Source organism: Panthera tigris, chromosome B3, assembly GCF_018350195.1.
Source record: "Panthera tigris isolate Pti1 chromosome B3, P.tigris_Pti1_mat1.1, whole genome shotgun sequence".
In the NCBI taxonomy this organism is placed as follows: domain Eukaryota; kingdom Metazoa; phylum Chordata; class Mammalia; order Carnivora; family Felidae; genus Panthera; species Panthera tigris.
This window is the reverse complement of record NC_056665.1, coordinates 24,019,338-24,029,355: the sequence shown is the minus strand read 5'-3', so window position 1 is coordinate 24,029,355 and position 10,018 is coordinate 24,019,338. Positions and strand designations below refer to the sequence as shown.

The 10,018-nt window shown below is 32.4% G+C and overlaps 1 long non-coding RNA gene across 1 annotated transcript; it reads right to left on the bottom strand.

The window, feature by feature from the left end:
- Window positions 1-2,620: 2,620 nt before the first annotated feature.
- LOC122239410 lies at window positions 2,621-5,676 on the bottom strand. The gene is made up of 4 exons (XR_006218468.1): window positions 5,057-5,676; window positions 4,526-4,667; window positions 3,661-3,764; window positions 2,621-2,980 (listed from the first exon to the last, which is right to left on the bottom strand). It is a non-coding gene; the product is annotated as an uncharacterized LOC122239410 (long non-coding RNA).
- Window positions 5,677-10,018: the final 4,342 nt, after the last annotated feature.

The window sequence follows — 10,018 nt, the reverse complement described above, 5'->3', positions numbered from 1 at the left end:
AGAAGAAAGGACAGTTCAGATTATTTAATTGATGTGTTCACTTAGCCATTCATATTAATGCTAAAGGTTTTCAACCCATTCTATAGCACAGAATATCCTCAAAATTAATTTAACACAACCAGAAAATCTGATATAAAACCATGACAAAAATAGGACAGAAAATCATGGATCAACTTCATTTAATAGTATACTTGCAAAAAGTCCAAATCAAATTAAGATATTCATAATTTAGTAAATTTAGAGCAAAACATTTTTTACCAAAACATTTTTACCAAATTATTAATTCAATTAATAAAATAAAGTTTCAATAATATAATTATTTCACAATAATAGAAGTTTAATTGAAGAATAATACATTTTTTTTAGGAAAAAATATTTATTACATTACCACCTGGTTTTGATGAAATTTCTTAAAAATATAAAAGGTGGGAAACTTACCTAATATGATACACAAAAATATCTCAAATTTAAAATTCAAATATTGCATTAATGATTGAGACCACCTAAATAAAAATAACTTACCTATTAAGTTTAGGACCTGATACCACCCCTAGCAGAGTCCTATACACAAGATAGAACTACAAACCAATAAATACATTGACAGTTTTCCCATCTAAGCTATAGCTCTTCTATTATTGAAAATATCTTACTCATGTAGGCAAACAGCTTATTTATCAGACAAAAATTTTGATTATCTACACTCCCATCAAGGACCTCATGTTACTCTTTTACCAATCTTAAACTTTTGTATGCCAAATTTTGTCCATTCTTAACCATTTCCATTTTTTGAAAAACCCACCTCAAACCACATCAACCCAGACCCCAAAGCCTACTTTTGAAACACTACTAAACGTTGTCAAAGTGGTGTTTTCCCTTGCTGCAGTAAGTTTACTTAGTCACTCAGCTTTTCTTGATCATCGTTCTTTCTTGGAGTCTTTTTGGTTAATAGACCAGCAACAATATACTGGTCAAACACAAGGTTTGATTAAATCAATGGTGGGTAAAAGTTCCACATTTGTTTAAGTGCTCTGAAAGTACCAGTCAGTGAACATTATCAACATAATTAAATCAAGATCACTTGGAAGGAGAGAATCAAAATGATCAGTATTTGCAAATGATTTGGTATGTACTTTGACAAAATCTGAAAAGTCATGAGAAGAATAAGGTGACCACCTTCCCCCCAAAACAAAATTTTCAGATTTAGAAAAAATATCAACTAAGAAAATAAACTGAAAAAAAATCACAAATTGAAAATGTTAACAGTAATTAAAATTGCTGAATAAAAAGAAAGACATACCTTGTCCTTGGATAGGAAGACTTATATTACTAAAAATCAATTCCCCCTAAATTAATTTACTTAAGTTGATGAAATTGCAGTCTAAACTGTAATTTCTTCCAACGAGAAGACACATGAGACAGGAGGCAGAAGAAGAGACACACATATCCACAGAAAAAAAATGGTGCCAGTCACAGATGAAATACAGCATATGTGCAAGATGGCATTACAGATAAATGGGCAATTACTGGCAAATAATCGCAAGTAATGGCAAATAACTTGGCAACTTTAAGATTTCAAATCAAAAAAATTTCTCATGATTTAAGAATTTGAATAAAAGAAACACAAAAGAATAAGAAGTTAACATAGGTGAACGGTTTTATGAAATCAGTATAAATATTTTTTCCAAAATGACATGAAACTCAGAAGCCATAAAAGCAAACATGGTTATACTTGGACATATAACAATCATACACATTCTTACAACAAAAATGAAGTATAAAAGTGCATAAAAATATCTATAATGCTTCACAATCCAAAGCTTATTCTCCCAGTAATAAATGAGCTCTTCAAAACCAGAAATCTAAACCCCCACCCCCAAAATTGGACATAAAGAGGAAATTAAAGAATACAGATGGCTAATAAACATGAAAAAATGATCAAACTCAAAAACAAAAGAAATACAATTTAAGACAATAGTTTGGGCTATCACATTGGCAAAAAATTTAAATATTTATAAAATCCATTATCTGTGAAGTTGTGGGGAAAGCTGGCAATCTCATTCATTGCCATTTGAGGATAAAGTTGTCACCACATTTTAAGGAAATCTTGTAATAATTTGAAATGTGCATATCCTTAATCCCAGTATTTGAACTGCTAAGTAATTTATTATGATATAATAGACAAGTGCAGAATTATTGATAGGGAGTTTCATTGCACAGAAATTTGGTGCTAACATAAATATCTATGAATGAGAAATGCTTATAACATTTAATTATATTTCACCTACAAAACAGTCGTGCAGTCATTCAACAAATGACACAGATGTGTATTACTGAAATAGAAAAGGGTATTAAAACTGTTAAATTAAAAACAATTTGCAGAAGAATGTATACAATATGGCCCTACTTTCAGAACCCCTCAAAATAGTTTGTGTGTATGTGTCTGTGTGACTGTATGTGTGCATCTATCCACTTAAAGAGTGCACACAACTCCCTTAATAGAAGAAAACTTTGGGGGGGTAGAATTGGGAGGGAGGAGGGAACTTAATTTATATATTAGATATTTAGATACACTTTGAAGTTTTGAAAAAAAATTGTGTAAAGTTTCTTTTCAATATATCCAATATTTAAATTTTACCATATGGCAAATGGAAATTATAAATGTATATTTATGGGAGCACTGAGCAATTACATCATTTTGAGATTCTTGTGCAATAATATTTCCTCTACTGAGGCTCCTGGGATTGAGTCAAGTGGCAGCAAGGGAAACAGTCACCATGCCCAAATTAAAGTCTCATCGATGATATCCCAACATGAGCATTTCTCAGTTAAGCATTTCTTATCTGCAGGAGGTGTCCACTGCAACACAGGAAAGAGACGAGTTTCCAAGCATAAAGAAGACTGTATCATTGTTTTGGTGAAGCTTGTAGTAGAAGTAATGGCACCCTCAATAATAAATCCACCTCACATTTGTGGTCATCACCTGCAAGGATACAGGAGGGAAAATTGGCAAAGTTGTGGGACTTTTCTAAGGAGCTTGTTGGGGGCTATGAAATTCTTATATACTCTACCTGTACATATCCTGGAATGAATCTACCCAGGGGACACACAGAAAGCCACATTTTCAGCTGCTGGGTCCACATTGGCCAGAAAAATTACTTTAAATCTCCCTAAATCAAACATCAGTGCTACTTTTTCTTCCTTGCTGGGCTAAAAAGTGATAGGCACCTCCAACTATCTCAGATTTTCATCTCTTTCCCTCTGTATTGGCTTCTTAAAGTTCTAGGTCACTCATTCATTTGGCCAATTATTTCAGAAGAAAATAGTTGTCTTCCCTCCAGTCTAATGGTTTTTGAGAACCACTGAAACTCATGAAACTGACTCTGTTAACACATTGGATCCAGCCAATTAGGAGCTTAGTTTATTGGATAAGAAAAGTTAAGAAAATCTTTCTTATTAACCATAACTATACTAACTGAAATGTAGAAAATCTATGAATGTATATAAGAAAAGCTGTATCTCTTAACTCACTATGCATTCTGGCCCTTGAAGTCAACTAGAATATAACCAGAAGTCATTAATCTTCAGAAAATTAACATCTAATTTTCTGCCCAGACATGGTTGCTCCTAGAAAGCAAGGAATATTCTGAAAAAAAACCTTACCTTCAGAGGGTAGCATTTGGACAACAGCCCCTTTGTCTGAAGAGTCTTGTTTCAAGGATTTACTGGTATCATTCACTCCAAATGAGTTCCCAAGAAGTGATCTTCTGAGGGGAAAAAAATGAAAAATTACACTTCCAATGAAAAAGGTAATTCAGCTGGAGGCTGGGAAGTTATTCTTTGGTACTCTTTATTGATTTTATTTGGAAGCTGCTTCTTACTCTCACACAACTCAGAAACTATAGCTAGCTGCTCCATAGCTCTATACATTTCAGTATAAGGATATTATATCAGACCCTTATATCTTGTGCATTTCCAAAATTGACTGGATTGCCTGAATCCCACTGAACATTATGTCTCTTTTCCCCCCATCATTTATTATTTTCTGCTTATTTGGCCAGGCTACTTACAAAATCGCTCAGTATAATCTATTTATGTATCTATTCTCAGTAAAAGTTTATTGAGAACATATTCCATGCCTGGAAATCTATAATTACTTGTACCACAAAAGTAAACTAAAAATGTCAGGCCATTAAGAAATTAAAAGCCCATTTGATGAATCAAGCACAGAAATAAAGACCTGAGAAGTAACTTAGTAAATGGTCTCATAGAGATAGATACAGTTTTAGGACTGTTGAGGGTTTAGGGTTGTTGAGAAAGTCCTCCATTTAGGGATACCTGTTATTACCCACAGCTATAACTCCTAGTTACTGTAATGCCCACTATTAACTGGATATTAGATGGGCTTTTAATAATACTTAGCTACAACCAAATGTTATCAAGCTTAAGAAGAGGAAGATCTATCAGATCCTATCCATCTTGGGCTTTTTTCCAGTAAACATGATGTTCCCTGATAATACAGTCATACCTGCAAGGGTGTCCAAAAGACCACAGGTAGGAATGGCAAATCACTGACTTAAAATTAAGTTATCATCTTACTCTCTGGAGATAGAATTCAAGAAAGGAAAAGGCATAGATAATTTCTCTTCCCTTTTAGGCCCCATCATTACCTGGCAGGGGAAAACAAGAGGAAAAATAACATTTTAAGACAAAATATACATACATAGTATAAATTTTACCTATATGTACATATAAACTATATATTTTTAAATATTACACAAACACATGTACATGTAATCTAATTTAACAATAAAACATGTACAAATTGTGGGTATAGTGCTATACAGACTGGAAAGAGTGGATATTGCTAAGTTCTTGTGTGTCACATGCACAACCTTCAAACATGCATTGCTCTCCCTTCCACCTGACATTGAATAGACCCAAAAAATGGCTGGCTAGTAATTATTTTATCAAGGTAAAATATTCTTTTTCTATTAAGGGCTAAATGTTATCAAACATTTATATATATATCTCAATAAAAACATGGTTTTTCTATTACCATCTCATGAAGTCCAAGAGAAGCTCCCACAGTTCCATTGGCAAAAGAAAATTGTTTCTAGCTTATCAATTTTCACAAGACCATCTTTAGAAGAAAATATGTATGTCAATAACATGTAAATATTTGGAAGGATTGGATTAAACTAAATATCTCCTTTATAATAACAGTCTAATATTTACTCCAAAGCAATAATCTCGTGAAAGGATACATTCCTGTGCAAGAATCATAAATGTTCTAACCACTCTTCATCTAAAAGAATTCATAAATACAATATTTTTATCTATGATTGTGAAGAAAGCTCATACTGTAAATCATCAGTTTTAAACAACTTCAATAAAACAATAAAGTATAGGTGTTATAAAATGAAGAGCACACTTCATTAATATATTCAGAGTATCCTCAAAAATGCACAGAACAATGGCTTACATTTGATTTTCTGATCTCAAATTTGCTGATTACTCAGTAAAAAATAAAGAATTGTGTGTATCCTAAAGCAATGTCCTAACAATGTCTTTCTGAAGTCATCTGCAGAACACCATATCTCAACTTTAATCAAATGTATTTAGGTTTCTTTTTCATCATGTCAACCATTAAAATATCTTGAAATACTAGCTTTATGTAAAGGTATAAAATTTTAAAATTTACATTAAAGAAAAAAGTAGGCAAAAAACATAATTGTTAAAACATGCTTTTGTCTTCAGAATATAAACATGCTGATGTAATATCGTCTTATTTCATTTCCTGTTTCCTGACAAGTTTAGAAACATTTATCATAATGTAGCAGCTTATATTTCTATTTTCAAACATATTTTCCCCAAAATAATCTTACCTAAATTTTCAATTACAGATATTTTAAAGATGCTATTTTTATAAGATCTACATATTTCATCATACATTGGCATACATGTTAGTAGCTCTAGATAATTTGTTTCCAATAGAACTTTGGCTCCTGCTGAACGTTTATAAATCCTGGGGCCAGAGTAATAGTATATCACTGTGCATACATAATTCTCTCGTTTAAGAGTAAATTTGGTCCTGAAAATTGCTGTTGGAAAATACATGAATATGGACGTTAGACTTTTCTTAAAGTCCTAATGGAAGACAAGTAGACTTTCCCTTCAAAGGAACCATAGAGACACAGTTCTTCAAAAAGTATTAAGATCTAAGTTAGGATAATGTATCATGGAAGAGAAAGATATTAGGTGAGTCTAAATGGGAAAAGAAACACAATCTTCTAAAATTACTGTCTCTGCAAAGCCTGTTACTACTGAGGAAATCTTGGCAAAGTATAGCGACTGCTCTGGCTTCTATTACACTTGATTGTTACACAGTTAGATGACAGAAATATATTAATTTCTTTAGACTTGTATGACAGTGTGTCTCAACCGTTTTTTATTATCACGTGATTGGATATCCTTTTTAGACATTTTCCCCTAGTTTTCAATCCTCCCCCCCCACCAATTTTAATACCACAAATATTCTGTATATCTGCTTATGTGTGTATGTGAATGGTGACTGTTTGGAGGGCCATAAACCACTATAATATTTAAGATTTCTTTTGTTCCCAAGAATTACTTTTCACCTCAGAAGTATGACATCAACTATGTTGAGAATCATGGTGTATAGTAATTGGAGAAAAATAACTAAACAGGTAGGGAGCATATAGAGTCTTCCAGCTTATCATGAAATGTGTTTGGGGTAGTTTCCCATTCTCTTCTGATGCTCATACTCAACAGGACACACTACTGAGGGCTCAGAGATGTTCTCTCAATCACATATCTCACTTTGGTCCAATATAATCTTTATGCCCAAAAAAGGAACTATGCCTTTATGCTTTGGGCTAAGCACATAAATGTCAAAAATTCTAGAATACACAGGAATGAAAATCATGGAGGACTCACCATATTATTAATGTATACATGTGATGTGATTACAAAAGTTCTCCTAAAATAGATTAAATTATTGACTAGTTAAATATTGGCTAAAAACATAGATAAATATGAATGAGTGATATTATATTGTCAAGGGAACTTCTGGAAGATTTGCAGAGATAACCATTGTTGACGATGGAAATCTAAGTATCAGTGTTTAGTTGCTGAGTCTTAAGTGCAACTAAAACCTTGGATTCTTCCATATCCATCTCCCCTCAAGAAAACACGAGACAAATAACATTTCTAATGGAGTCCACAGTCAGTAGTGATGCCCCTCCTTCATTCCTAACTCTAGTTATTTATGTCTTCTCACTTTGTTTCTTGTTCAGTTTAACTAAAGCTTGTCAGTTTCATTAATCTTTGCAGAAATCCAATTTTTGGTCTCATGGGTTTTCTTCCTAGTAATTCTGGGTTTTGTTTTTATTTCATTGATTTTTGCTCAAATATTTATTATTTACTTCCTTTCACTTGATTTTCTAGTTTAGTCTTTTTCTTATTTTTTAAAGCGGAAGTTTAGGTTATTTATTTGATGTATTTATATTTACTCTTTTCTGATAGTCATTTAAAACTATAAATTTTCTAGGGCACCTGGGTGGCTCATTTGGTTAAGCCACCAACTTGATTTTGGCTCAGGTCATGATCTCACATTTTGTGAATTTGAGCCCTGAATCAGTCTCTGCACCAGGCTCTGCACTGATGGCACAAAGCTTGCTTCAGATTATCTTTCTCTTCCTCTCTCTTCCCCTCACTTGCTCGTGCTCTCTCAAAATAAATAAACTTAAAACAAATTTTTAATGTTTATTTTTGACAGAGAGAGAGGCACAGAGTGTGAGCAGGGGAGGGTTATTTTTGACAGAGAGACAGGGAGACACATAATCCAAAACAGGCTCCAGGCTCTGAGATGTCAGCACAGAGCCCAATGTGGGGCTCGAACTCATGAACCATGAGATCATGACCTGAGCCAAAGTCCGAAACCCAACTGACTGAACCACCCAGGCACCCCTTAAAATTTTTTTTAAAACTATAATTTTCTTCTAAGCATCTCTTTTTATGTATCCCATTCAATTCTAAATGTTTTCTAGTTTTTTTTTTCATGATTTTATCTTTGACCAATTGGTTCTTTGAAGTATGTTAATTTTCAAATATTTGGTGATTTCCCAGATTTATTTGTTTTGATTTCTAATTTAATTCCCCTATGGCTATAGACCATACTTTACATGATTTTAATATTTTTAAATTTATTGAGTCTAGTTGTATGATGTAGCATATGGTCTATGCTGGAGAATACTCCAGATGTTTTTGAAAATAGTTTGTTTTCTGCTGTTGCTGAGTGTGTGTGTGTGTGTGTGTGTGTGTGTGTGTATCAGATCAAATTTATTGGTAAGATTGCTCAAGTATGCTATAACCACACTGATTCTCTAATTGGTCTGTCAATTATTAAGAAGAAGGTACTAAAGTGTCCAGTTATTATTACTGAACTATCTACTTATCCCTTCAACCATGTCTGTTTTTCCTTTGTTATTTGAGGCACTGTGGTTAGCTGATTATGTTTTATATCTATCATCTATCTATCTATCTATCTATCTATCTACCTATCATCTACCAATCTATCATCTATCTGATTAATTAAACCATCCATCACTATATAATATTCTTTTTCATTTCTAATACTATATAATATTCTTTTTCATTTCTAATAATAGTTTACATTAAAGTCTGTTTTCTCTGATGTCAGAATAGCCATTCCAGTTCCTTTTTGGATATTCCTTGAGTAATACAGTTTTATCCATCATTTTAGTTTCAAACTGTTTTTGTGTTTCATTCTAAATTGTATCTTTCATAAATAATATATAGCTATTTAATTTTTGATGGAATCTTTCAGTTTCTGTCTTTTAAATTTAATATAATAGTCATAGGGTGGGATTTATGTTTGCCATTTTTCTTTTTTTGATATGTCTTACATCTTTTTGGTTCCTATGTTCATTCTTAGCTGCTTTCTTTTGTTTTAAGTAAGTTTTTTCCTATTACACTGTTTAAATTCTTTGTACTTCTTTTAGTATTTTTGAGTTATTATTGAGGACTCATCCTACTCTTTATAAAGTATATTTCAAATTATCATAATTTCAGGTTAACACTAACTTCGTTATATAGCCTTTATATGTCTTGAACTCAGTTTCAGAAAAGTGCTTCTGTCACTCATGTTTTCCATATATTCCAACAGATAAATTATTGATGCTATCATTTATCTAGGCATGTTTATAACCATGACTATGAGCATGAAATAGGTGACAGAAACTAAACACTAAGGATTCTGACATCACTGGACACTGTGATCATGTTTTGAAGTCAGAGAGACCAGCAAACACAATCAATAGCTGGCTAGCATAGACAGAATCTCACTGTCATTTGGATTATTATAGTTCCTTAAAAGAATATCAGTATTATTGGGACAAAATGCATACCTACTGCTTAATTTTCATATATTTGTTATCACATAACATAGAAAAGAAAGGCAAAAATCCATAATCTCTTTTAATTTTGACCATCTAACAGCCCTCAAGGAATCAATAATCACTGAGAAAATTATGCAGCTCAGACAAATGTGTAAATGGCTCATGTGTAGGCACAACCATTTCTCAAATTTTCAGAACTACCATGAGAGTGCATCATTGCATTTCTTCTCAGATAAGAGAGCTGGTAAAAGTGACAAAATCAACTGTTCTTTGGTGAGATGGCAAGAATTCCATGAAATTACTATCTTAACTTCCAACCTACAAACCACAAGGACAATCAGAGGAGCTGAAAAAGAAAAAAAACTTTTATATTCAGTGTTTATTGATAAGAGGTTATATGTAATTACATACATTCATTGACCATGACAATAAAAAAGTATACTTGTTCCATGGAATAGAATAGTATACAAAGTTATTTGTTCTAAGACCTAGTCAAAGTTTCTCCAAAGAATTCTAAGCATCATTCATCAAAACTAGGATCTCCCTTTAAACAGAAATGAACAGACCAAAGTAATATG